Here is a 25935-nt window from a genome sequence, read left to right as displayed (position 1 = left end):
CAAGTGTGTCGAGCAGGCAGGTCTGTAACACAAAATGCAGGCGTTTAGCCAGCCAGCCAGCAGAGTAAGGGTTTTCTTAGAATCCTAGAATGGCTTGGGTTGGAAGGGACCCTTAAGGATCATCAAATTCTAACCACACTGCCACAAGCAGGGAAGCCTCCCACCAGCCCAGGCTGCCCAAACCCCATCCAGCCTGGCCTGGGGCACCTCCAGGGATTGGGCACCCACAGCTTCTCTGGGCTGCCTGGGCCAGTGCCTCAACACCCTCTGAACAAAGACTTTCTTCCTAACACCTGATCTAAACCTCTTTTAGCTTAAAATTGTTTCCCTTTTTCCTAACACTATCTTGTTTTCCTTCTGTGCTGCCCAGGGAGATGAGGCTGGAGAGCAGTCAGGCTGTGAGGGCGCCTGGCTGAGATGTTTCCTGCATACCAAGGAGGACGCTGGAGACCATACTGGAGGCCAAACCCCTGGGAAAAGGCAGCATTGTGCTGTGGGACACGGAGCAGGTAGGGTCGGTGCTGCTGTCCTCCTACGGAGCTGGGGCTGCCTCCCTGGGGCTCCCTGCAGCCGCCCTTGCCTCCCAGCTCGTCTCCCCCGCCTGTGGCTTTAAATGCCTCTCTTCCTTAATCCCAAACAAGTGGGAGCGGGATGTGGAGCAAACCAGTTCCAAATGCTTGAGCTGGGGGCTCTGGACTGGGTCTTGCTCTCCTTAAAGCCAAAGGCAAAATCCACAGGAGACAGAGGTGTTAAGATACTCCCTGGCTGAGTATCAGATGCTGTTTTCCTTGGAAAAGAGAGGGGTCCGTGAGCGGCAATTTTGTCAGTGAGCAAGACCAGGTATTTTCAACATCAAAACAGACAAGAAAGTAGAAGCATTTTCTATGGAAACATAGTTGAATAACGATGACGTTTGGGATTTGTACACAGAAATGCTTTTACTGCTTTCTTTTACAAAAGCTGGGCAATAATTCTTGTTTCGGGACTAGAAGATTTTCAAGCAATGAAAACACTCCCTTAAAATCCCCATTTTAAAAGCAGCCCATTCTGCAGTGAGTTTTTGGATGACGATGACTTCTCACCCCTTTTCCCAGCCGGGGCTGTGCAGCACATGTTCCCTCGCAGCAGCAGGCAGAGCACAAATGGCCAAGGCTGCCCGATCCACCCGGCGCTGCCTTCTCTGTTCTTAGACTCACTTCTGCCCATAGCACCGGCACGTGCTGTGCTCACCATCAGCAGGAGATCCCCTGTCAATGGCTGCTTGGCTGGTGACAAACCCTGGGAGATCACAGCGCTGGGGAGAGGTGCCTGGGAGGCAGCTTGACAGCAGGGCGAATTCCTAGCTAGCAGTAACGCGCTCGTGCGTTGTTGCTCTTTGATCAACCGTGCTTTAAATTGACACTTGGACTTAACTTGCTCTGACTTCCACGTGTAAACTAGCTCGATGTAGGCAGGTCCCCCAGGCTGTGTAAGGATGCCTCCAGATGAATGTTGGTGTGTCTTGATGAGGCAGCCCCCCCATTTTCTACCCTCTCAGTCCCCTCGGCAGGGAGCACCCACCAGCGCAGCAGGACACGTATTTTGGCTCCTTGCCTTCGCAGCCAGGTGGTCCCTCAGCTGCCCAAAGCTCTCTGCAAAAGCCCAATGTGTGGCCCTCCAGCTTGAAAAGCTAGGTATCCCCTTGGACAAACTTCCCAAACGGTGTCAGAAATGCTCATGAAGCATAAGGCGGTATCTCTCCTCGGTGGTAGGAGTAATGCTGGGTGGCACTGTTTATTCGGTGAAAAGGCAGCTCAGCAAGTGCTCATGGTGGCTGAAACCGTTTCTGAACTGGGATCACGTTCAGTGGGTAATCTGGGAGGGGAAAAAGACGGAGAATGAATGCAAAACAGCCAGACGAGCAGATGGATTTTGATTTGAAAAAGTTCTCTGCATTGTTTTGGGCTGGTGTTCCTCTGCAAAATGTGGAATTTGCTATTTCTGAATGAACAAATGAGTTTACTGTTTTTAAAAAATGTGCAAGTGAAACAAATGAAAAGGAAAGTGATTCTCGTGGATTAAGGTAAATGTTCTGTTTGACCAGGCGTGGTTGAGCTTTTCTTACTTTAGTTTTGTTCTGTGTAATGCCTTATTTTGGAAAGGGGGAAGGGGAAAACACATTGAAAACATTTATGCTAAATCCGCCTGAAATGATCTCTTTCCGAGCTAAAAAATGACCATTTCCCATTGGTCCCCTTCTGGTCAGACGCAGGCATGGAGAGCTCTCCTGCACACACTGCTGGTGCAAAGAGAGCTGGCGGCCACGTGTGACCTCTGGCAGTCGCACCGTGGCCCACCACGAGCCCTGAACCATCCATCCCCAGCTGGTGCAGCCCTGTTGGTATCGTGCCTGCTGTGTGAGCTGCCTGCTGGGGAGCCCCGCTGCTGCCACGGCCTGCTGCAGCGGACAAGGGCTCCCTCTCTGCCCTGCGGCTGCTGGTGCTGCTCAGCAGGTGCCACTCTCTGCTCTGGGGTGGCCGCTCCTCAGCACAGGTGACATCTGCAAGCATCCCCAGGGGAGAGGCTGCTTTGGGTTAGATGAAAGCTGGGTGCCTGGCACCCCGAGTCCTCCTCCTGCGTGCCTGCAGCCAGCAGCGCAGGTGATGCTGGTTATGCACATGACTTCGTGGTGTGAGTTGGGCTTGATCTTCTCACTGAGTGCTTGCACAGATGTCCTTTGGGTCTCGTGAACATGTGTCTTCAATTAATTTTCATCAGTGGGGCTGAGGTAAAACACTTTTCCAGTTGGAAAACGAGATGCCTGCTGTACTTACTCCAAGTGGCAGATTTTCAGGCCAGGTCTGCTCCCATTCAGACTCCTAAGGGCAAATTTTCCACCACCGTGCTGAGAAGTGGCTGTGGGGACATCGCAGGGCTGCTTGTGTCCAGCACCCAGAGGGTGGGACGGTTGGGGCAACGTGGATCCCACCAGGGGACTGCCCTCCTTTAGCTTCCTCACCTGGAAGCTGGCTCGATACAAATGTCCCTGTTTCCATGCACAGACTTGTTAGCAGGGAACACGTAGGAAATGACCCCTCACCATTGCCAGTGTCATTTTACTGGTGAAAAGCACCGAGGTCCGTGTGAGCGGGTCAGCTTTGTGTGCCTGCTAATGCTCCATGCTGCCGTCGCTCTGATTTCCATCAGCCCTTCCCTCAGCACTGGATTCCTTCAGCAGGGCAGACGTGAGGGTATACAAATCAGGAATTAAAAGCAACAAGCCAGCCCAGGCTGGGAGCTTGTTCATCAGCCTCCGTAGGCTAAAATAGGCCAGTTGCACACAGGTCAAAATAGCAGTGGTGATTTGAGGCCTGTGTTCATTCTAAACACATCCAATCTGTATTTTCTTTCCTTTCTCTTACCCAAAGGATGGAAATCTCGCTGCGAGTGATTTGTTTTCCTTTGAGCAGGTCACATAAAATGCTGCCCCTGCGCGCCTCCGCATGATGGCCTGGCTTCACTCCGCAGAGCCCCTGGCAGAGCTGGAGCAGGGCAGAGATCAAAGCCGGAGCTTCTCCTTCATGGCTTTCCTCTTACAAATTTCTTCTCTCTTCTACTTCATTTTTTTTTTCCATAATCAGAGTCTCGAATCCTTTTTTGTTCCTATTCAGGCTCGGGATCAAACAGGCCAGACATCTGCTGTGGTATTTTTTTTAATCATTTTAATGATTTAATGATTTGTAGAGGGGAGGGAGAAGAGGGAAATGAAAATAATGATAATGCCAAAGAAATGCCACCATTTCTTTAATTCAGGCATAGTTGGGAGTGCCTGCTCTTCCCTCTTCTTCCTTTTTTTTTAATCTTGAGGAAATAATCACGATGATTGTAGCCGATGTATGTTGGCAAAACATTTAAGCAGACATGTGCCTGAAAACATGAATCACATCTATGTTCTTTTTCTTTTAGGAAATACACTGGTTAAGGCTTTTTCATCTGAAAATATATATATATATATATAAAAAAAAAAAAAGCTATTTGAAGCCCTCCTGATTTTTGTGAGTCAGCGGGGCCGGGCTTTGGAGGCAGGTGTGGGAGGAAGATCGTGGCTGGGAGGCGTGCAGGATGCGGCCTCTGAAGCCAGGCTGCTGGCTTTGTGCACAGATCTGTGCCGCCGTGCCATGGGGAGCCTCAGCTCGCAGAGAGGTCTCGTTTTTCAGTCAACATGACACCGTTCACGCTCTGAAAGCTACAGGCATCTTTGGGTTACATACCAGCACCAGGCCAGCAGACTATATGCAAACTCACCCACCCTGCTTGTTTTGGGAGAGGAGGCGCTCAGCATGCCAGCCGTCTCTGGGAAGAGGTCCTTTTGCAAAGAATGATGGATGGTGGGAATTTAGGCTGTCATTGTGGTCCCCTTATTTAAATTTAAATGCACGTGAAATGTTTTCTGAATACGGAGAGGTCATGTTAATGTACAGACTCTATCCTGTCATCTTGCTTTTCACTTTCTTGTGTAAAAAGCTAAAAACTTGAAGCAGAAAAATCAATACAAGCAAAACATCCAAATGTGGTGTATAATTCCCCTTATCTGCATGCCACTGCTCAAAACAAATGCATCAATCTATTTTATGTTCCGTGGTTATGAGCTGCCCTGAGGATAATCAAATGCACCTGCAGGAGATAAGGTCGCTGACGCCGGTTCCCACCCTCTTCCACTCTAGCTCCAAGTTTCTCTGCAGCCGCCTTCACCAGCTCCTTGTCCTCTCTTAGTTCCATTTATATTTCTTTCAAGATTGCTTTTCCATATGGATAGATTAAGTATATTTTTTTTTAATGCCATATACTCTGGAGAAATGAGACCTACTGAAAGCCCGGTAGTCGTAGATGCAATCCCGTGAGTGCAAAAGAGCACAGAGAAGTGCACGGCGGGCCCCCAACGGGAGGGCTATTGACATGGCTCTGTCTCCCCAGCCCTAATCAAGTTCTCCTCTCAGCCCGTGTCCTGCAGGCCTCTCACTCCCTTCAATGAGGGGAAATTTGCAGACAAATTTCTGCCAGCAGGACGCTGGAGCTCTCCTGCGTGGCGGGATAAAGATCCCTGCAGCTGGGGAGCGCATCCGGGCAGCCCCCCGCGTGCCTGAGACCAGAGTTTTGGCATCCCTGTCGGAAAATGAAATAAGACTGAGCTCCCTGGTGGTTCTGCAGCCCGGCTGACCAAGGCAAACAAGTGTGTAAGTGTTCCCACATGCTGGGGGTGCGTCAGGAGGACATAAATTGAGCTTCATACTCCTGGTCGTGGCACTTTGCTCTGGTCTGGAATTGCTTCTGTTATCTGGGGGGAGCTGCCCTCTCCAAAAGGCATGCAGCTCTGAAAACATGGCCTTCCCCAGCTGGTTACATGGGAGGAGTATTTGAGGCAATGCAACCACCACCTTCTGCCCTGGTATGGAGGGAGATGGGAAAGGTTTGGGGCTGCAAGCACCTCTGTCGCTGGGCACCTGCCAGCAGCAGCCCTTCCTTTACACTTGTCATCCCTCTAGCTGCTCCCCGTCACTAAATGAAGACTGTAAGTGCAGGATAAACAAAGAGCCCCTTCATATGAGGCAAGTTTTGGGGGCAGAAAGGTCTGAAAGGCTCAAGATACGGCAGGGCTTAATGCCGTAAATCTGATTAATTTACCTTGTGACAATCGTAACAAAACAGCGCGGGCTCAGAGCCGTGGCTGCGGGCTGACCTTTGGCTCGTGCTGAAAGGCAGCACAACGGGGGCTGGGGCTGGCCAGGGGAATGCCCCAGCCTTTCGCTGCTACCTGCTGCTTCCGACAATGCAATCGGACACAGCTCTCAGGGCAATGAAAAATGCCTCCCCGCTGAAGGCCCCTTTTTTCTCCCGGCCCTGGATGGGGCCAGCCCAAGGGCGTTTGGCTGGGGCCAAGCCGGCAGAGTGCTCGAGGCCTGGGCAGGCATCAGGCACCAGGCAAAGCTCCCCTGTGGGCTTCAGGGCTGCACCCAGCGTCACCACCTTATGGGGTGAGCCTTGTCTGAGCTGCCCAGTGCGGTGCAGAGATGAAAGCTTGGATTTTTCCATGCATCCCCCGAGGAGCAGGTTCCTTGGGTGTCCTCTTGCTGCCCCATGAGCACAGGCCCCTCTGGGGCCCTGGGCTGTGCTGCAGCCTGCCGTGCTTCTACGGCGTGAAGGTGGATCTCTAAGTACCTCATGTTCCCAGCCCACAAATGGCTTGTGCCTGCGAGAACTGCCACGAGGGAAGGTTCTCCTGTGTTCTGGGCTCACCAGAGAGGGATCACTGGGACCTGATGCATGTGCCAACACTGGATACTGAATTCACATCTTGACTTTTGCTTACAGACCCAAATCCTGTCCTTTGACCGTGCTGGGGACAATCACTCGTGTCAGTAGATGCTACCTATTTACATCTGGGGTTCTGCTAGGCCCCCTGGGCAGGACTAGCCATGTGAAGAAGTCCTCTCATAAAAATAAATCACCTGTATTGGAAAATTGAAAGTGGACGTAGGCTCAAAATACAGCACCCCCAAATAGACAGGATTTATGCTTTACTTTTTATTTTTAAAAAATCCTAACATTTTCTTTCTTCCAAGATTTCCTGTAAGTGATGTTACAGCATTGCAAGGCCAACAAAGCAGCGAGGCAGGCACCTGCGCAGCAGGGGGAATGTCCTCCCTGCCTGCTTGTGCTCCCTGCCTGCTGCTTTTGGGTTTGGGGCCAAACTCATTCACATTTCAAGCTCCCTGCTTTATACCACAACTGTTGGCTTAAGTTCTTTTTGCAGAGTAACTGTCATGAAGAAAGTTTGGGAGATTTCATAGCTTATTTTATTTTTATCAGCTTAAAAGTAATGGAAACCTTAAGAGATGAAAAATAACTCCATATTTTAATGGGACCGTATACCAGCAAGCAGTTGTCTGCCTTTAAATGCCTTGGCTGGTATCTACTGATGTGCATCAAAAATAGTTAATAAATGCATTTTGACTGGAACGTCTGCTGCAATTCTTGGTTGTTAAAGTTTAATTGCAGAGTAGAGCATCAAACTTTGAGACAGTTTGGGGACAGAGATTGATTGGGGTCACCAGGTTCTCCGGAATAAAATCTCAGCCCTTATCTCTGAAACGCAGCGTCCAATTGATTTTCTCTGGACCATTACACAGCCCATGGTGCTGGGCAGCCCAGAGTGGCCGAGTATCACACCTCTCAAAATCCTCTCCAAGCAAATGCCACAGCCCTCTGAGGACTCTTGGAGGCACAGCTTTCCCTGCAAGGACCGAAGAAGCATTGATGGCACCAGTGGGACGAGGGCTTGGCCGTTTTCCAGCCTCAGGCTGTATCCAGGGAAGTGTTGTTACCTGCAGGACGGCATTCTCAAGGCACCCAGCCACATGGGGCTGTGTGATTAAAAAATGCCAGTTGTTATTCAGCCAAACCGAGCGTTTCCATGCAAATCACTGAAATCCATTTAGTTCAGCATCCCTGCCTGCAGGACGGGGAAAGCCTCGGTCCCTGAGCAGAGCTGGGCTGAGCGTGGTGCGGTTTTTCTAACAGGAAAATAAGGTTAAAGAGAGCTCTTTGCACCGAAGCTGTGGCTCATGCTGATTACTCTCCGACTCCCATACAGCTTGGATTTGCCAATCAAATCATTTTTAGCCAAATGCGCCAACGCCAGCCCTGGCCGCCCTCTCCCATGCTGCCCAGTGCTTTGCCAGCCCTGGGGAAAGCCGCCTTGGATGTCCCCACCAGCCCCAGCCCTCCTGCAGAAGCCTGGGAGGTTCCTGGCCCCCTTGTCTGACAGGCAGGTTGCCTCCTTCTTCCCAAACCCCCGATGATGGGGTGCAGCCCCTGTGCAGACAGGTTTGGGCTGACAGGGGCTGGGAAAGCCACCAGGGCCGGTGGGCAGAGGGGACCCGGGGCCCTCCCGGTGCGTTTTGTTCCCCAGCCCCTAATCCGCCCTTGTGTGCTTTATGGTCCTCCACGTACTTCACGTTTGGGGAAAGCAGCTTTCCCTTGTGCCCCCATTGATTTACCAGCACCAGGGTCCGGCTGTTGCCCCGGGTAATTGGCAGCAGTGACATATCTGGGCTGAACTTTATTGTATGCGTTAGGGAAAGTCAGCAAACAGAGCTGAGTGTGCTGTCAAGTATTGCCTTTGACTTTCTATTGCTGCTGTTTGGGGCCTGTTTTGTCCTTGCACTGAGAAAGCCTCTGTTATGGTGGGGGCTTTGTCTGGGATGCTGGAGGTTAGTCTGAGGAAAGCCGTCTGAGAGACCCCGCTAATCCCTTTTTACTTTTTGAACAAGAAAGTCAAGTGTTTTTTATAATAATAATAATTTGAGCTAATAAGTAACATGCTGGCTGGAGCCGCAGCTGCCTGGGGTGGAGCAGATTTGTTTTCTCCATCTAATTAGGAAGCCTTGGCTAACGTCACACATGTCCCCACTCGCAGTCCCTTTGGAGGGGTCTGGGGTCCCACAGCTATCTCCAGGCTCGGGGTGCCCGAGTTTTCCCATCCAGTTCCTGCCGTGCCCTACACAATGGGAGCCCCCGGGCTCTGCCGTGTCCCCAGGGCAGGACACCCACCAGGAACCAGCCTGGGTGGGGGCAGGCTCCTCCTCCTGTGGGCAGAAATGATAATTTCATTATTCCTGTAAATCCTCCACGCTGTGTTTCTGCCTCATCAAAACGCATTAGCAAAGTAAATCTCCGTCAGGCGGGGAGCTCTGCCCTCCTCCCCAGGACAACCCTCCTCTCAGCCTGTGGGAAGATTCAAAGCGCGGTGCTAAGTGAAAAATCATGCAGCTGGGGCAGGCAAATGCCCGGACCTGTGTTCATTAACAATATTGTGTATCATCTAGATGCAAGAAGGTTTGAGGGCGTAATGATTTCCTCCTCAGCGATGGGCGCAGTTCGGTGCCAGCTCGGAACACGCGGAAAGCCCGACCTGTTCTTCCTCTGCCCGGCTTTGGTGGCTGTTTTGCAAACACCTCGGGAAGGTGTTCAAATTCCCATAAAAATGATTTTCAGTGGAAGTTAAGGAAAAAATATCTTTTCTATTGAGCATTTTTTTTCAGTAAGATTAACTTCTCAAGACCTCAACTTTGGCCCTAGTCGGCCTTGACAATGGCTCCTTTTTCAGAAGGTGATGCAGCTATCTGTAATTAGCCACGGCTAGTTAATAACTCATCTGTTAACGTCTGAGCCCACAAACGGAAGGCTTCGATGTACAAGGAACCAAGGTTAGGCCAACAAGGATAAAATCATGTCTATTTAGGTCTAATGAATTCCATTTCCATTGTTGCTGCGTTGTGTTTGGACAGGCGGATGGATAGCTCAGCTCCGCGACCGCCCTCCGAAGGGCTCCGGCTGCCGGCGGCTCAGAAGTTCCCTCTCCCTCTGCTAGCCCCCCGGGCAAGGGTATAATTGCAGAAAATGGTGAGAACAACATTCTGCACTCTTTAGTTTGACCAACAAGTTGTTCAGAGTTTTATTGGTGGTAGCTTGTTTAAATTTCATTATCTGTTTTTGCATCCCCTAAAGTAACGGGGAACGTAGTTCAACAACAGCCCCCTCTTGAACGTAGTCCTTAATGCAGTTCATATTTTTTATTTTTTTATTTGTTTATATTTTTCACCAGGGTATTTCTAAACTGTATTCCTGTTTGTGTGACAAGCATTGACACCAGAAGTGTGCCTTTTCCCATTTCAAAAACTGAAAGAAAAATCCCACTTCAAACTGCACCCAAACTGACCCTTTCCCTGAAACTTTTTGCTTTGACGTGCTGTTGAGAAATTCCCACCCGGCTTTAGTCATGGGAAAGAATTTTCTCCTTAATGTTGTTTTGGTAAGAAAAAAATAAATCTTTGTTTGCATGACTAGGTCTCAGTCATGAAAATCTGACCCCAAAAAATGCTGCTGAGGGTTTCCTCTGGCTGCAGAGAATCACGGCGAGACAAGTCATTAGAGAAGGTGCGTGCTCCAGCGCAGGGATGGGGGGAGAAGAACCCTTTGGAAGCCCCCTGCTGCTCACAGGGTGTTTTGGTCAAGGTGGAGCACTTGAAGCACATGAGCCCCTGGGGCCAGGCCGTGTCACATCCCACCCGTGTGCACGTGGCTCATGGTGTGATGCTGCTGAGCAGGAGCTTTGTGAAACAAATCCTCGTCCAGGCCCTGTGGGGGATGGACCTGCTGCGCCCCCCCCGCCTCCAGCAGGACACGAGGCCGCCTCAGGACAAGCAGTTTTGGGATCTCCGTGAAGGACAAGCTGCGCATTGTCCCATGTCCCTGACGTCCAGCCTGTCCGTGAGCCAGGCAGGTGTTTATCAAGGGTTTGGGTGATTCCTTGGTATTCCTCCAGAGCTCTTGTCTTGTAAAGCCAGACAGGAAATCTTGTAGCAATGGTTTTTCCGGTCTGACTCGCAGCCAGGACCGTTTTGAGGGCTACCTGGAAATAGCTGGAAGATGGTCTTGGCAGGAAACCTTCCCGCAGTGGGAGCCCTGGCTAGGAAGTGGAGTTGGGCAGGGATTAAATCCGGCCTTGTCAAACCTTAGGAAGCTCTGGGGTGTGCAGGAGAGAGAGGATGCAAACACAAGCACTGCCCCGCTGCCTTAAGCTGGGTTTCTCAGAGGACACAAGCTCCTGTGTTGCTGGGACATGAGCCTGAGCTCCGCTGGCTCCCCTGGAAATCCCCTGGGTTCCCAGGCTTGGCCATGCCTGCTTCTCTCTCCCCTGCTGGAAGCCAGATTCATTTCCTTGTGTAACTGTGCTTCCTCTGTCCTGAACTCAGGCTTTTCAACATCCTCTTCGCTTTCAGCTGCGTGGTCAGTGCCGGGCGAGCTCCTCTCTCTGGGAAGGATGCTAAAGTTGGTGCCCAATAAAACCAGAGCAACCCTCAGACTGCTCCCCAAACCCCTGCCTGTAGTCTGGCAACAAGAGGTAAACCTTGTTACAATCACAGCCCTACAGAGGCTGCTGGCTTTCCCACTGGAAAATGCTGGATGCCTGGTGGACAAATTCTTGGAGGTTTCAGGTATTTGGCTCCGTACGACACCAAGCATGCAAAATCACCCATCGTGTTAGGTCCAAGCGAAGCAGACCAAACCGCAGCCTCTGTGGTCAATAATTGGAGCTACAGATAGGAAGGAAAGAACAGGAGTTCCGACCTATAACTGCTAAGTATCTGAACTTGAAAAATGCTCAGCATTCAGCCTTCAAGAGCACTTTCGAAGCTGCTGTAGAGAAAATAATTAAAGAGATGAAAGGTACAGTGACTGATAGCAATAAATCACGCACGGCTGTCTTTGCCCTCTCAGCACACGTAAATCACTTCTGCCTTTAAAACATGGCAACAGGCATTCTCCCCAGATTGCTCCAAATTTATTAGACAAGGTCATTAGAAATGTATTAGGGCAAAATCTGAATTTATTAACTGAGTTACTTAATAGCTTAATTGTTCAGCCAGCGGCGGCTGTGTGCGCTGCCAGGCTCGGAGGCGCGATGCTGTCCCGGGGGACGCCGCTGCGGCTTGCGGGCATTGCAGCTCCACGGGGTCCAGGGCTGTCTAATTAGGCAGGTGTGTTTGTCTCTCCGGTAATTGGCTTAAAGTTGGCTGGGGCGTCTTTTGAGAAGGAAAACTGTAGCAGGGGCTGCAGCTAGACCATCCCAGAGCTGGTCTTGGGCTTTGTGTGCATTAATTTGAAGGGGCGGTGGTGACGCTTGGTGCCGGTCCCTGCTGGGATCTGCCTGCAGCACGCACATCCCTGCACCATGGAGCTCACTTCTATGGACTGAAATGTTTGAGTTCAGCTGGATTTGTGTGTGTGCATGCAGGAGGCCCTTCTAGCCTCAAGCACTAAGGAGCTGGGGCTGGAACTGCCCCGCAAGGAGCCCTCCTGGTGCTGCCAGCCCCTGTCCCCGCTTGCAGGGGGTGCACGCTGCCGCGTTGCCCTCCCCGGCAACACCATCCACCAAGAGAGGCGTTTTTGGAAGCAGCCAAGCCCAGCAGCTCATCGAACGAGTTTCCCCGCCCCTGGGACAGGATCAGGGAGCAGGGCTGAGTCCCAGGGCTCTGGCAGTGACCACACTTCTGAGGTTTTGGTTTCACAGAGTGCTGAAGGATGGGGACAGGGCGTGCCACACTCATCTGTGTGTGTTCAAAAAGCACGGAGCTCAGCTCCAGCAACAAGAGAGAGGCAGATAGTCCAAATACCAGGTTTAGCATGGCTTTCTGCTCACAAAGAAGCTCCGACTGCCTAAGCATCTCCAGCCTCCATACGATAAAATCTCAACACCCACAACTGCTACCCTCTCTCTTAGCTTAGTCAAACACAGCTTTGCATTTGCTCAGCAGGTAAAACCTCCACTGAGCCTGCCAGCTGAGACAGCAGCTTCTCCCAGGTCAGGAGATGCACAAGTGAAGACTTCCAGTGAGGGCCGGTTCCTCCTGGGATGTCCAGTTCCATGAACGGACACCACTTACATAGTTTTCGTCCATTTCTGGGGATAACTTGGAGTCTTGTCTTTCTCCTGCTTTCCACTCCTGTTCTGCCTGCCCAGGGGTGTGCAGGTACCCCAGAAGTTAATGTAAGAAGGGACAGAGGTAACTCTCCTGAAATCACTGGATATTTTGCTTAGTGGCGTACTCCATGGTTAGACCCCCAAAGTTTTCACTGAGGCACGTTTTCTCTTTCTCCCTGGTGATGGGTAGTAAGGAAGGAGGCAAGAGGAGAAAACATGAGGTTAATGACTGCAATGACAAACTTTATTACAGCGGCTTTATGGGGGGAAAATGTCTCACAGTCTTTGCCACACAACAATGTCCCGACAGACATGATGTCATTGCGTCCTAAAAGGTGTTTGAGTTGGAAAATCTTTTCACGAGTGTTTTAAGGAGCTGTTTAAATGATTAATAAGGTTTATGCATGTGATTTATTATCTCAGAATAAAAACGTACAGTAGGTATAAAATGTATTTGAAAGGGATGACTGTGTTTGTTAATGCTACAGGTGTTATATTCCCAGACATTTATCAAAATAAATAAGCTTAACTCCAAGAGAAGAATCTGGTCACACATCTGCAACCCAGGACTATTTACGTCAGAAGGAAGAAGTTTAGGGCAGAATATTATTTCGAACCTTGTGTCAGGAATCATTACAAACACGGATTTCTCCTGTGCTCCCTGCTCGCTGTGGTATCACCTAGGTATTTGACGTGTATGGTCATCGTGTACTCATTAAAGCTATATTAAGTGTTTATTATTGCACATCTGAGAACTGCATTTCCTCCAAGCACGGCTCGTTTAGGTTAAATTCTTCGTCCCTGCCCAGCAGGCAGAGGGGAGGGACAGCTGCTGGGGGTGAGGACAGCACATGGCCGGTACAAAATCAGCCCCAGTCGGCTTTTTGCAGCCTTTCAGTTGTTTCTCTTTCACATTCCTCTTCCCCACATGTAGTCTCTTCCAAGAGGCCAATTTATATTTGTAGCAAAATCTTTCTGAGCCCGAGTCCTGTGTGTGTTTTGTTTCAAATATTCGAAGAAAAACTCAAGGCTTCCTTTATTTCCAGTGTAAGTTTTGCTTTTGTGGAAGTTTTCGGTGGAAAGAGAGCCTTGCTCAGACACAGCTCATTCTGTACATCTCTGCATGGCAGGAAATCAGCCAAGATGATCAGAAATGATGAGGCCTGGGATCTCCTCAGACGCTGGCTGTGTGACAGTTCCTTGCCTCTTTTCTCACTGACAAGGGACACGATCCCCTGTGGCTGTGCCCCTGCTGCCCTCAGGCCCTGGCCGGATCCTGCATCAGCTCGAGGGGCTTCACTTGGTGCTGGTGGGGAGAGCCCAGGCTGTGCCGTGGCACTCAGAAATCTCAGGCCTGACTTCCCCGGGACGTTGTTTCCTCCAGCACGAAACAACGATAAGTATTTTCCTGACCCAGTGGCACTGAGGTTAAGGGTGCTTCCCCCTATGCACGCATGCACAGATAGGATCAGAGCCCAACAGAGCCTGGCTGAGAAGCCCCGTGTCCTCCCCAGGACTTACCTACCACCCTCTCACTCCCCCAGGGACACCGCTGTGCCCCCTGCCCTCCTCGCATCTCCGTCCCGTGCCCCCAGCCCTGCTCACCGCACGGCTGCCTGCCCGTGCCCGGTGGCCCTGCTGCTATTGCCTACAGCGCCCTTTGGGCACCCCCTGGCATTTCCAACTTTTATTAAAATAAGCCCAAGTGGAAATTGCATTCTCCCTCCTCTGGGGTTTCCATGGAGCAGATCTAATTATTTTTCTTTAATAGCACTAATTGGTGGGCTTACAGGGCCGGCCGCTCCCCCGTGCTCCCTTTATCCCCCGCGCGGCCCCGGCCCCTCGCGCCGGCTGGGATTTGAGCACGGTCGGCCGCCTGGTGAAACCGCTTTGACTTCTTGCCCTCAATTCGCTCGTGCTACCTGAGCTCCCCAACCTGTTGACAGAGGAGCTTTCCTTTGTCTTTGCAAATTGACACAGCTGCACGCTCGGCAAACAGACTCAGACGCTGAGCTTTGGGCTGAATGGATCCTCCAGATTAGCGCGGGGCAGAATCAGCTTTAAGGCAGCTAAGCTGGAGCCAGCGGCAGGAGAATGGAGTGAAGCTCTTTATCAGGATTCACTGCCATAGAAAGGGGCTCCTCGCTCTTGCAGAGATATTTACTTCCCTTCGGGGACGGCATTCCTGGAGCCGATAGCTCATCGTGACCCTGCACCGGAGTTAATTAGCCTACTGTATAATGGGGAGATTCGCCCGGAGATTACACGAGGTGATCCCTCACCACACACGCTGTTTGCTGAGTGCTTTGGGGCTCTTGGCAAGCACAAAAGCACAAATACAAGCAGCAGAAAATCTGGCAGGGGGTGGGGGCCGACAGCGCTCAGCCATAGAGCACAGGACAGGGGCTGAGCCCTCCTGCACCCCGTCCTCGCGTGCACCAGGGTGCACAAAAGTTTTTTGCAAATCCCTCGGGAAGTGGCCACAGCAGTGAATGTGGCAAAACTGGAGAAAAGGGGCAGGAAGGACAGGTGATGGGCACCCGTGTTTGCTGCAAACTGCTGGCTCAGCCCGTCTCACCCAGGGTTTATCAGCACATGGCACGAAGACCAGGCACCCAGCTGGTCACTCCGTGTCCTGTAGGGTTACTTTGGGCATACCCTGCAACAGACCCCAGGCCTTTTCACAGTCCCTGTAGGACAAGGCTCTGCCTTGAATTAAAGCCAGGCTGGGCCTGCCATGGGGGAAAGCATCCCTGCCATCTGCCTGCCCTGCCCTGCCCCGCGGCACAGGACAGGATCGCAATAGAGGCAATTAATGCCAAACAACTTGTTAATGCTTTTATAGCAGGTTAAAGAAAATGCCCCATATAAAACTACAGGAGACCCTCTATAATTCTACACGGCTATAAATATGCATTAACTTAATTACTATCAGCAATTACATCTCAGTTTGGGAACAGTTAAAGTGGGTGCACACAAAAAGGGATTATTACTCCTAGAAAATGAGTGCGGAGATAAAAGGGGTTTATTTCTCTCCAGCTAATGAGCAGGGGCAGAAGTGCAGGGCAGCAGCCCCTTGCTCTGGAGGGCTCACGCAGCAGACACGGGCAAGGGGAGTGCACAGGGCAGGGGTGAGGGCAGCGAGGTACAAACGTGTTCAGGGCTCCCTCGCTGCCCGCACCCACCCCGCTGGCAGGGTGAGGAGCAGCGGGGCTGGGGACAGCACAGAGTGGCTGTGGCAGCTCCCTGCTGGGCTCTTTTCTTAATTTTCCCCCTGGGCTTACAAGCTTGTGTTGCTTACAGCTAAGGGAGCTGGCTGGAGCTGTTTGGGATGGATGCTCTGCATTTCACAGGCATCAGATTTTACCCAGAAATGTCTGAGTTGAGCCCAGAAAGAGCTAGGAAAGCATCTCTCCTTGGACTGAGAATCTGTCTCCTTCTCATGCCTTCTTACAGATGTTTCTAACCCTGCTCCTTAAAGATAAATGCCTGGTTCCTGCTAAATGTGCCCTGATTCTCCTCCATGGTTTTATGCCTTTTAACTTTCTCTACTAAGTCCAGCATTTGTTGTTTCTTCCTCCTGTCACGAGTTTTAGATGTGTAAGAGATGCTTGTTTTTTGGTGTTACTCCAAATAGTTTGAGAACTGCATGCCTCACTCCAGAGCACTCATTTCTGCCTTCAGACATTTTGTCAGACTCTTTTGGTGCTCACCACCATTTCAGCACACCACAGCGTGAGCACCAGGAGATAAGCACTTCCCCATTATCTGGCCCAGGAGCACCTGGGTGTTCAGCCACAGCACCACTGCTGGAGCCAAATCCTTCCACCCTGATGCTTTCACATCAGATGCAGCTTTTTGCACTCTTTCTTCCCAGACATGTAACTTCACACTGGCTTACTACAGGACCCAGTCACATCGTTCATGGAGATGCACAAGGTTCCCAATAACTTTTATGGCTGACCAGGACACCCGAGGAGGCAGCCCTGGTTCTGCAGGATCCTTTATAAGCAGCTCCCACACACATCCTCGTGTCTGCCCTGCTCTCTGTAGGCTCCAGCTCCAAAAGCCAGAGCTGGGTTTCAGCCCCCCAGGGTGGCATCGTGGGGTCTCCAGGGTACCCTGGGCTGGGCCTGAAGCTGCTCCTGCTCTTTGAAGATGCGAAGTGCTCTTACTGACAATCCCCAGCCTCAACATAGCTGGAGATAAAGCTCCTTTGTGATTTCCAGTGCTTTTGTCATGCACCGGGGCTGCCAATACAACTGCAATTATCAATTTTCCTGTACCAAGCGCTCAGCCCAGCCTGGAGCTGGGGGCAGAAAGCAGACGAGAAAGCACACCATTCAGCAGCCCTGGAAAGGGAAAAGCTGAAAACGGGCAGGCTTCAGGAGTGGGGAGAGGGCAAGAAGAGTCTAGATGTGCTCAGGCACTTCTCCTGCCCAGCTGCTCCTGCCCTGGGCTGCCACCACAGGGCCCTCTTTGCACTGTGCTGGTACGGGCTGGGGCCTGGCTACAAGCCCAGTATATGAAACGCCACGACATGACACGACATGACACAACAGGACACAACATGACATGGAGGTGCTCAGAGCACAGGACCCCTCCCAGAGCCACCCAGCACCCTCTGGGAGCCCACACACCAGACAGCAGCACAGCCGGCTCAGGCTCTCCAGTGCAAGCAGGACTGCTTGGCTGCCTGGCAGAACACGTTTACCACTAGGGAACATGACTTTGTCACATATCATCCGCTTTATTTTCTTGATCTACTTCTGAATGCTGGGCTTATGCGTGTGCAGCGCTGCTTTGCAATTTGTTATCCCTGCAAATGGCAACCTCTCCTGCCACCATCTGCAGTCAGAAAGCCGCCCAGGAGGAGCCTGGGTTCTGGAATGAGATTTGGAGCAGTAGCAACGTTTGAGTGCAATGGTATTTCCTTCTGAGAAAAAAAAAAAAAAAAAAAAGGACCTTCGACTTGTTTTCTCTTCCCCACGCCCCCCTCCTGGAGGAGATATTAGCCAAGATGCACAGATGGGATCGTTTACAGTTTCCTTTGGAGCTGCCTTGGCCCTTTCAGGTTTTGTTTATTCGAGCTGGGCTGTCAAACAGCCAGGCAGAGAGGACGGGAGGGGACATCTCCCGCGTCCCGGCCTGGACCAGGGCTGCTCAAGTTCCCGGTCTGACAGGGGGTGATGGATGAGGAGGGTGCTGGCTGCAGCCCGGCAGGGCTGGGGACCCGCGGCTCATTTCTTTGCTGGGTCTTACATCCCTGTTGTCAGTGATGGGGGAACGGCACCCTGGGCAATCACACACCAGCAGCAGGAGAATCCCCTGGGGATGGAAGGTGCTTCGGCTCCGCAGGGGGACGTCTGGAGGGGATTTGTTTTGCTCTGCTTGTGAAAACGCATGCATGTGGTCACGAGCTGAAGTCAGAATGTGCCTATAAAAAGCAGGGTCTCGAGGTGATGGAGAGACCCACGGCAGCAAACCGCCAGGAAAGCTGCCAAAAGTCAGGGCACACAGCCTGGGAGGATGCCATGCATGGCTTTGGTAGCTATCCCGGCAATACATATGGGTGAGGAGCATGAAATCAGCTGGCAGCCATGCAGCCCAGGTCCCTGGGGATGTCTGACACCCCTATTACTTGCAGCCGGGGTGCCAGACAGGGGCCCCACAGGGCAGGAGGTGCGAGCGTTGGGGGCAGCAGGGCTGTGCCAGGCAGGGATGCCCGTGCCCACGCAGGTCGCTGCTGCATTGGGCAGAGGGCCACCAGCTCCTCCTTTCCAAACGGAGCCTGGCTGGCACCAGCTGGCACCGCTTTTCATTGCTGCCACCGAGCAGAGCCATCCTGCCCTGAGCTGCTGGTGTGTGACCGAGGCTGGGTCCCCAACAGCTTTACTCACAGCTGCAAGCACCCCAAAGCCCCTAGGCTGGGAATGGAACGCAAACAGGAGACCCGAGCTGGAAGAAAGCAGCCAGGGGTGAAGCAAGACCTTAGCTGGATGTGCTGGAGGAACTGCTCTGGTTAGCCGGGGTGGGAAGGAGGGGATTTCCCCTCCCTCTGCCTGCACTGCTGGTCTCAGGCCAACCGCAGCGGAGCAGTAAATACGAGTTCCCACCCGGCAGCTGCCGGCTGGCCGCGTGCAGTGAGTCAGTGAGCCCTGGCCACACAGCCCTGCAGGCAGCAGCAGCGGAGGAAACCCAGGGCTGGAAAGCAGAGACCTTCTGCTTTGGGAATGTGCTGGGACGTGGGCGAGCTCCGTGGCGCTCTGTGCGCACCGGTGCTGTGGGTGTGCCCCGGGACACAGCGCTGACACCCAGCACAGCAGCTCACGGCCGGGAGGAGCAGGGCTGGCAGCACAGCAGCAGTGGCACTAAAGGGCTGGGGTCGAGGCAGATCTGCCTTGCAGCTCCCCGGAGCAATCCATCAGCAGCAGAAGAGCCATGGTACTGTGGCTGGCCAGGCGGAGCTGGCAGCAGCTTGGGCCATAACCATTCCTGCCTTGGTGGTGGTGGAGCAGGGTGGGCACAGGGAGGATGCTGTTTAGTGATGATACCCCAGTTCCTCAGTGTCTCACAGAGCTAACAAACAGGGGGATCTGAGGAGCTAAACCAAGGGCAGAGCAGATTTGTTATAAGGGACTTCTTCTCATGGGAAGATGGGACAAAGGGGGATCAAGCCAAGCAAAAGCACGCGGCCGCTTATTTCCCACCAACATTCGGGACAGCTGAGCCATACACACCTCCCACTGTGCCGGGGCTGTGCAGGCGCACAAGGAGCCACAGCTCCTGCCCCAGAGCCTCCAGCCTCGGAGGAGGAATTAAAAAAAAAAGAAGGAAACCCAAGCTCGGAGGAGCAGCAGCTCTGCAGCCCCTCCGCAGATCTCCATCTGGCAAGAGAAGTGCAGACAGGGGCATGTTCCCTCCACATCAGCTGCACAGCGAGAGCAGCTTAGATGAACTCTCCTGGCTGGTAATAAAATGATTTTACATATGTAGGAAGCAGGATGTGCAAAGCCCAGGAGTCTGATCTTGTTTCTGAGATCAAACAGAGTCTTATTGTACAGGGGTGTGGAGCTGATGTAACTGTCTAGTGTGCCGGACACAATCGCCGTGGTTACGCAGCTGGACCGGAATAAAGCAAGTCTGTATCTGAACTCATTAATTTTTACAACCAACTGAACTGCTCTGCCTTTTTCTTTGGGCTTTTTGGTGGCTGAGGACCATGGCTCTGAGGCAGAAGGGTGCTCTTGCCATGCCACATGGCAGGATGGGGCCAGGCCCCCGCCTGGGGATGCTGCACGGATCCCCCCCGAGACTGGCTGGGAGCGGGGGGACCAGTGATGGAAATGTTGGCATTCAAGAAGGGTCTGTTGGTGTCTCAGCTATAGGTTATGTCAACGTTTCCATTAGAAACCCCCTTTTCCATGTTTATAGCTTGGCTGTGAAACTGCCCTCGAGGCTGGGCTCTCGCAAGTGAGGAAAACCCAGGGCTTTCTGCTGAAATATTCAGTGTGGGTGATTTTACACTTCTTTCTGACACGGCTTGCACAGTGCCCTTCACCTGCACATGCACCAAGGGTGCTTACGGGGTACATGGGTGGCAGTGACTGGCCCACAGACCTGGCAGCCCCTTACCAGCAGGGCTGCCATGCAACAACAGCATAAACTCTGCGGTAAGAGCTGCCCCGCTCTGCTAACAAGGTAATTGGTGCCATCAGCCCATTAAGAAGACACCCCCTGCAAAGAGCTCAATTAAGGCAGCTACATAAAATGATTTACAGTCCCTCCCCTGGCCAGGGCCCTGACCCTAACCTAGCTGAGCCCTACAGAGCACCTTGGTAGCCACCATGTCCCTGGCTATGGGCCCTGTGCTGGTGGCAGCAGCCCCACCTGCATGAAGTATGGCCTGGGGAGGAATGTAAAGCACAGAGGAGTCACTTTCAGGTTCTTATCTGTAAGGATTCAAAACACAGTGATTCAGATTTATTGCTAACATTGGAATATTGTCAATGACTAATTTAGCTTTGTGTTGCAGCATGATGCATTTGCAAAGCTATAAATCAAAGCAACATCAAAAAGGCAGGAATTTACTCTTATTTTTTTAAAGGTGCTGAGGTCCACAAGCAGCTCTTGGGCAGGCCAAATACAGCGACTCCCATCAAGGCACCCCCAGGTAGGACGCTGCCCTGGTTAACCCTTACCCCAAAATGCTGCTGTCAGTGCACAGCCTGTGCACGTCCCCACCTGGCTGTCCCCTAGCAGCCTGGTTTGTCCCCAGGGGCAAGCTGTCCCGTCCACCTCCTTCCCTCCCAGGCCATCACAGGGGCTCCATCCAGTAACTCATCCCCCAACAACCGATGGGGAACAGCCTGCCCCAGCTCCTTGCTGGCTTTCTGCTGCCTTTCCAGCATGCTGGAGTTACCATGGTTAGTTTTCCACTGTTCCCCTTGACCCCTGCAGATTTCCCTTATGAGTTAGTGTCCTGGAATGCCTCTTTATTAGGTGTCTCGAGAAGTAAAGCTGACCTGATGCCAGTGCCCCCACACTGAGGACTTTATTAGTTTTTTAATTTTCTGTCTGGGTGCTCTCGCTGCCTCAAACTTTCCACAGCTGTGAGGATTTATTAATGAAGGAGGCTCGTTTGTGTCCTGCCTCCCCTTTCCATGCTTCTTAATAAAACCAGAAAGTTTGGGGCACTGGCACGTGGAGGGGCTCAGAAGGGACTTTGTGTCCCCGTGAGGACACGATGCTGTCTGCAGAAAGGGCCTTTGTGCTGGCAGGAGGTGGCAGCACGCTGTCCCCACAGCGTCACCCTGTGCCACATGTGGCTGAGCCCACAAATGCCTCCCCTCTTCCCCATCACTGCTGCTCTTCAGGGCAAAATATGCTTTTATGTAAAAAAAAATGCCTCCTTTCTCCCCAGACAGGCAGCTCCCTGTCCAGGAGGAGCAGAGCCCTGCCCCTGGGCAGGGGACGCTGCTGGAGCCAGGTGGCACGCGGGTCCCCAGCCCTGCGGGGACAAGGGCAGGTACGGGGGGAAAAGTATGGGTCAAATGTTTGGTTGTCTGGGTGTTTAGAGGGAGCGAGGAGCAATTTTGACCCAATCAAACTCACCAGCTGCTGCTGGAAGGAGTGGAGGAGGTAACTGAGTGTCCTGCCACAGGGGCAGCTGGCAAACGGGCACAGGGAAGGGGAGAGGAAGGGAGGAGGAGGAGGCAGGGATGAAGGATGTGGAGAGCGGATGTGCTGCATGGGCGGGAGAGGAGGATGAGCGAGGCTGAAGGAGCAGAGACCCTGCAATATAAACACACCACCAGGATGCAGGGGGAGAGGGGATGGACTGTCAAGGCAAGAGGCAAAAGCACCAAATATTTATTTGTCTGCAAAACAAGTCTCCATGGCAATGAAGTGCCTCACAACTCATTTCCAAAACAAGCCCGGCCACACGGCGCTGGGACAGAGCTGCGGGGCGTGGAGGGGCAGGGGGGCTCCGGCTGTGTCCCCGGGCAGGTGCGAAGTGCACAAACCTACCAGGGGCTAGGAGGGCGAGGGATGGAAAAATTTCAGCAGCTATCGGGCTTCCAGGGGCTTACGGTTACACCTTGCCCTCCATGAAGGCAGGGGCAGGATTGGGCCCCTGCATGTGGAGGGTCCGACCCAGCACCTCCATGGGAAGAGCTGGCAACGCCGAGCTCCTCAGGCAAACAGCACCGCGAATGATCTGGCTCTAAACCTGCGGGGCCATAAATCCTATTATTTTGCTGCCAGCTGAACAATTTGTTCCTGTAACAAGGTGCTTTAACCTTGCTTCACACTCATTGTTCTGCCCTCTTTGATTTTACTGTAAGTGACTGAATTTGCTTCTGGTGCGCTGCCAGCACCCCATTGATCGTGGCCCCATGAGGATGGCCGAGTGCCCCGGTGCTGCTGGCGGGGCTGTGAGCAGTGCCCAAACCCAAATCCCTTCAGGGACTGCAGGATCCCCCCAGGAACCGGCCGGCGCTTCGAGCTGGCGAGCAGAGCCCAGGCCGAGTGCACTCCGTGTGGTTTGAGGTTTCGTCTGCAGCGGCTGGGGAGGGTTTTGGTTCCCAGCACCTCTCACAGAGCATGCTGGAGGTAACAGAGGCAATAAAACCGCCCCCACAAAACCCACACTTAACCGAATGTTTCCAAGCCCAGCAGCACTAGGGGGACTGATCCTTCTCCTCTTCCTGCCGTTGCCAAAATTCCTATTAACCCTGTTGGCAGCTGGAGCTGACTCCCATTTTCCAGCCTGTAATGCTGCCTGGTTTCTGTCCCTCGGTGCCTGAGGGCTTCTGTCCGTCCCCCCCAGAGAAGGCAGCCCAGCGAGCTCTGGCAGTGCCCCGGCAGGAGGCTTTGTTCCCCAGAGCCCACCTGCCCTGGAAGCGCAGGGTGACGGTCGGGCTCGTGACCAGGAGGAAGCCGTGGCCCTGCCGCCAGCGAACAATCGGCGGAAACGGGCCCGGCGTCCCGGGGCTGGGGAGGGCGGCGTGAGGATGGGGCAGGGACCCGCCGCCCCCGCAGGGGACAGTCCTGTCCCTGTCCTGGCTCTGCCCCACATGCGTGTGCCCCTTCAGAGGGACAGGCCTGCGGCTCCCGACTCAGCTCCTGGGGGGGAACGTGGGGGATTGTGGTGGCGCATGGTGCCCACGACACGATCCACGTGGCACGGCGCTGGGTGTGCGCGGTGCCCGGTGTGCTGTGCGGTGCCCGGTGCCTGGCACGCTGGGCGTGTTGCACGCTGCCGTCTGAGCGTGGCACATTGCCCGGTGTGTGGCGTGCGGCGTGCGAGGCCGGGCGCGCGCTGCGTGGTGTGCGGCACGCTGACCTCTCGCTGCCTCTGGCCCTGAGCGGGGGCCGGGAAGGGAAGTGCCGCCGGTCCCGCTGCTTTCATCGGGAGATCTGGAGCGCAGGAGCCTGCCCAGATCCTAATCAGTGTGGGAAAGAAACGGCCAGGCCCGCTCTCGCCGCAGCCTGCTGGAGACGCCTTTTATTTTCATAAACTTTATCGCAGCCCGCAGCCCCTGATAAACCACCGTAAATAAGCGCAGGGGAGCGTGGCGCATGGCCAGCAGCCGCTCGCGGACGCACGCGCTGGCGGCCGCTCCCGGGGGACGCGCGGTCGCACGCCAGCCGCCCAGGCCTCCTTTCATCCCCCGCCGCGGCGCGGGGACGCCACATGGCCCCGGGCCCTGGCCGAGCTGGGGGCTGCTCCCTGCGCTCCCACCCCAGCCCCTCGGGGCCCCGGCGGGGCAGGATGCGGCCGCGTCCTCTCCAGGCGGCGAGAAGGGGCTCGTGTCCCAACAGAAGGCCGAAAGCAGTGGCAGGTCCCCGTCCCTCCCCCAGGGCTGCGCTGCTGTGGAGTTTGAGGATTGTTGAGCTTTGCCACAAATTAATAGCTTGGGCTGCTTTCTGTTTTCTTCTATTTTTTTTCGCTTTGCTAGAAAAGTTTGGGTTTTGTTTAAAAAAGTTTACATTCTTCTGGGAGCAAGGAAAAAACAGGATCTGGGGGGTTGTTTGCACGCTCGTTCCGCAGGCTGACAATTTTCCGTTTCTGTTTGCAGTTGCTGGGGGTGGAAGCCATCCCTGAGCGCTGGCGGCTGCCCCAGGGCGCCTGGCTGCCCAGCACCCTGCTCCCACTGCAGGCAGGGGCTGGGGGCACACGTGTGCTTTTCTTTCATTTTTCACAGTGTGACTTGTGGTGGCCACCCGTGGCGGATTATCACCGGGGTTTGGCCAGGCATGTCCACCTCTGGCAGGGGCACCCGTCGGGACGCCGTCCCCGCTCTCCCCCAGCACTCCTCGCGGCGTTTCACCCCAATCCCCCAGCCTGCCACAATCCCTTTTCTGTCCGCAGCCTCACAGGCGGGATAAATGCTCTCTCTGTTCCGCCGCGCCAGGAGCGCTCGGCAGCGGCTTCCCCACAAGCGAGCCATTGAGAGCAGCTCCCTCAGCGCCATCACCCGCGGCTCCGCGCCCGTCCCGGGGCACCCTGCCCACACCCCTGCCTGCACCCCCTGCCTGCTGGCAGGGCACGGGCAGAGCCCCCGGGGACACCCGTCCCCGCCGTACCCCGCTGGAGGAGGAAATGGAGCCAGCCTGACGTGTTGGTTCATGACAGACCCGTGTCAGATGTTACTCATCCCCGTGCTCACTTCCAGATGCTGCCCAACGCCTGCTGCTGGGTTATTCATGCAGTGTTTTCCTAGGGGAGCCCTTGGTCCTCATACTGCTCAAAGCTGCACACCTGCCAGCCCTGTACAGAGATTTTTTAATATAGACATTTCTGTGCAATGTTTTAAAATGCGGAGGGGCTGCTTCTCCTACAGCCATACTGCTTGCACCTCTGATAGAGGCGTGTTGTGGGGGGAATGAACCCTCCAGCTACTGCAAATGAGAACTGCTTTACTTTCCAGGCTCACCAGAAGACAAGCTTTCAGAGACAGACACAGCGACTCTCCACAACTGTTTCAGCTCTTGGAAGAACACCCGCTTCTTTCAGCAGGAACGTTTTTGTGTCGGGTGTCCCAGCTACACTGTGCAATCTTTCACACGAGGACCTCTAGATGCTCCGCTCCTCCTTGTGCAATGTCTTGGCTCTGGGTCTTGGCTTTGCTGAAAGCGGCGGAGTCTGAGGGCTCCTTGGGGCAGATTGGGCAGATTGGGTCCCTGGGAAAGCTGAGGAAAACATCCAGAGCTTCAGCTGTGTTTGTGAGAGCCCTCGGAGGGCCACTCGGTGGCTGTGTTACTCACCTGGCCACGCTTCAGCTGGGGAGCTCAGGAGCTGCTGCGCCAGCAGATTTTCAGGCGTGCAGCAGCTCTGCCAGCTCTCCAGAGGAGACACACGGCTGCAGGGGCCTGGGCCTTCCCCTGGGGTCGCCGTGACACAGTGACACACCAGAAATCAGACACTGGAATGCCTGGTGTCCTGTAAAAGAGCTGAGGAAGGGGGTTTGTGACCCAGAGTCCTCCTGGGGAGGTAGGCAGCACGAGGGCTGGTCCCCCCTGGGGTGATGGTGCTCACCGAGGTCATCCCATGGCAGGAGCCACCCCCATGTCACCACCCCTGCTCCATGGGCTCCTTCTGGAGGTCTCTGGTCATGAGACAAGCTGAGGCCCATCTCCGGTGTCCTGTTCACCCCAGAGCCTCCAGGGACTCTGAAATGTGGTTTTGTGCGCGTGACCAAGGAGTGTCCTTGAACCTTCCTCCCTGAGGTTTTATTCTCCAAGGTGCTGGCAATGGGAAAAAGCTCTCCGTGCCCTTCCCCCACCCCAAAGCATCCTTTACAAAAATAAAGTGCCCAAAATAGCCCTAGACAGTGCTTGACATTTGCCAGACAGCTGCTCTGGGGAGCGCTACAAAGGTTATGGATTGCTCCGTGCTTTCCTCC

The 25935-nt window shown here is 53.7% G+C and overlaps 1 long non-coding RNA gene across 1 annotated transcript; it reads left to right on the top strand.

Annotated features, from left to right (window-relative positions):
* The first annotated feature begins 404 nt into the window (after window positions 1–404).
* LOC118171784 lies at window positions 405–25859 on the top strand. Its single transcript, XR_004753388.1, has 3 exons — window positions 405–509; window positions 20631–20696; window positions 21447–25859. It is a non-coding gene; the product is annotated as an uncharacterized LOC118171784 (long non-coding RNA).
* Window positions 25860–25935: the final 76 nt, after the last annotated feature.

This window comes from Oxyura jamaicensis, chromosome 9 (genome assembly GCF_011077185.1).
Source record: "Oxyura jamaicensis isolate SHBP4307 breed ruddy duck chromosome 9, BPBGC_Ojam_1.0, whole genome shotgun sequence".
NCBI lineage: Eukaryota > Metazoa > Chordata > Aves > Anseriformes > Anatidae > Oxyura > Oxyura jamaicensis.
This window is presented reverse-complemented; position numbering and strand designations above follow the sequence as displayed.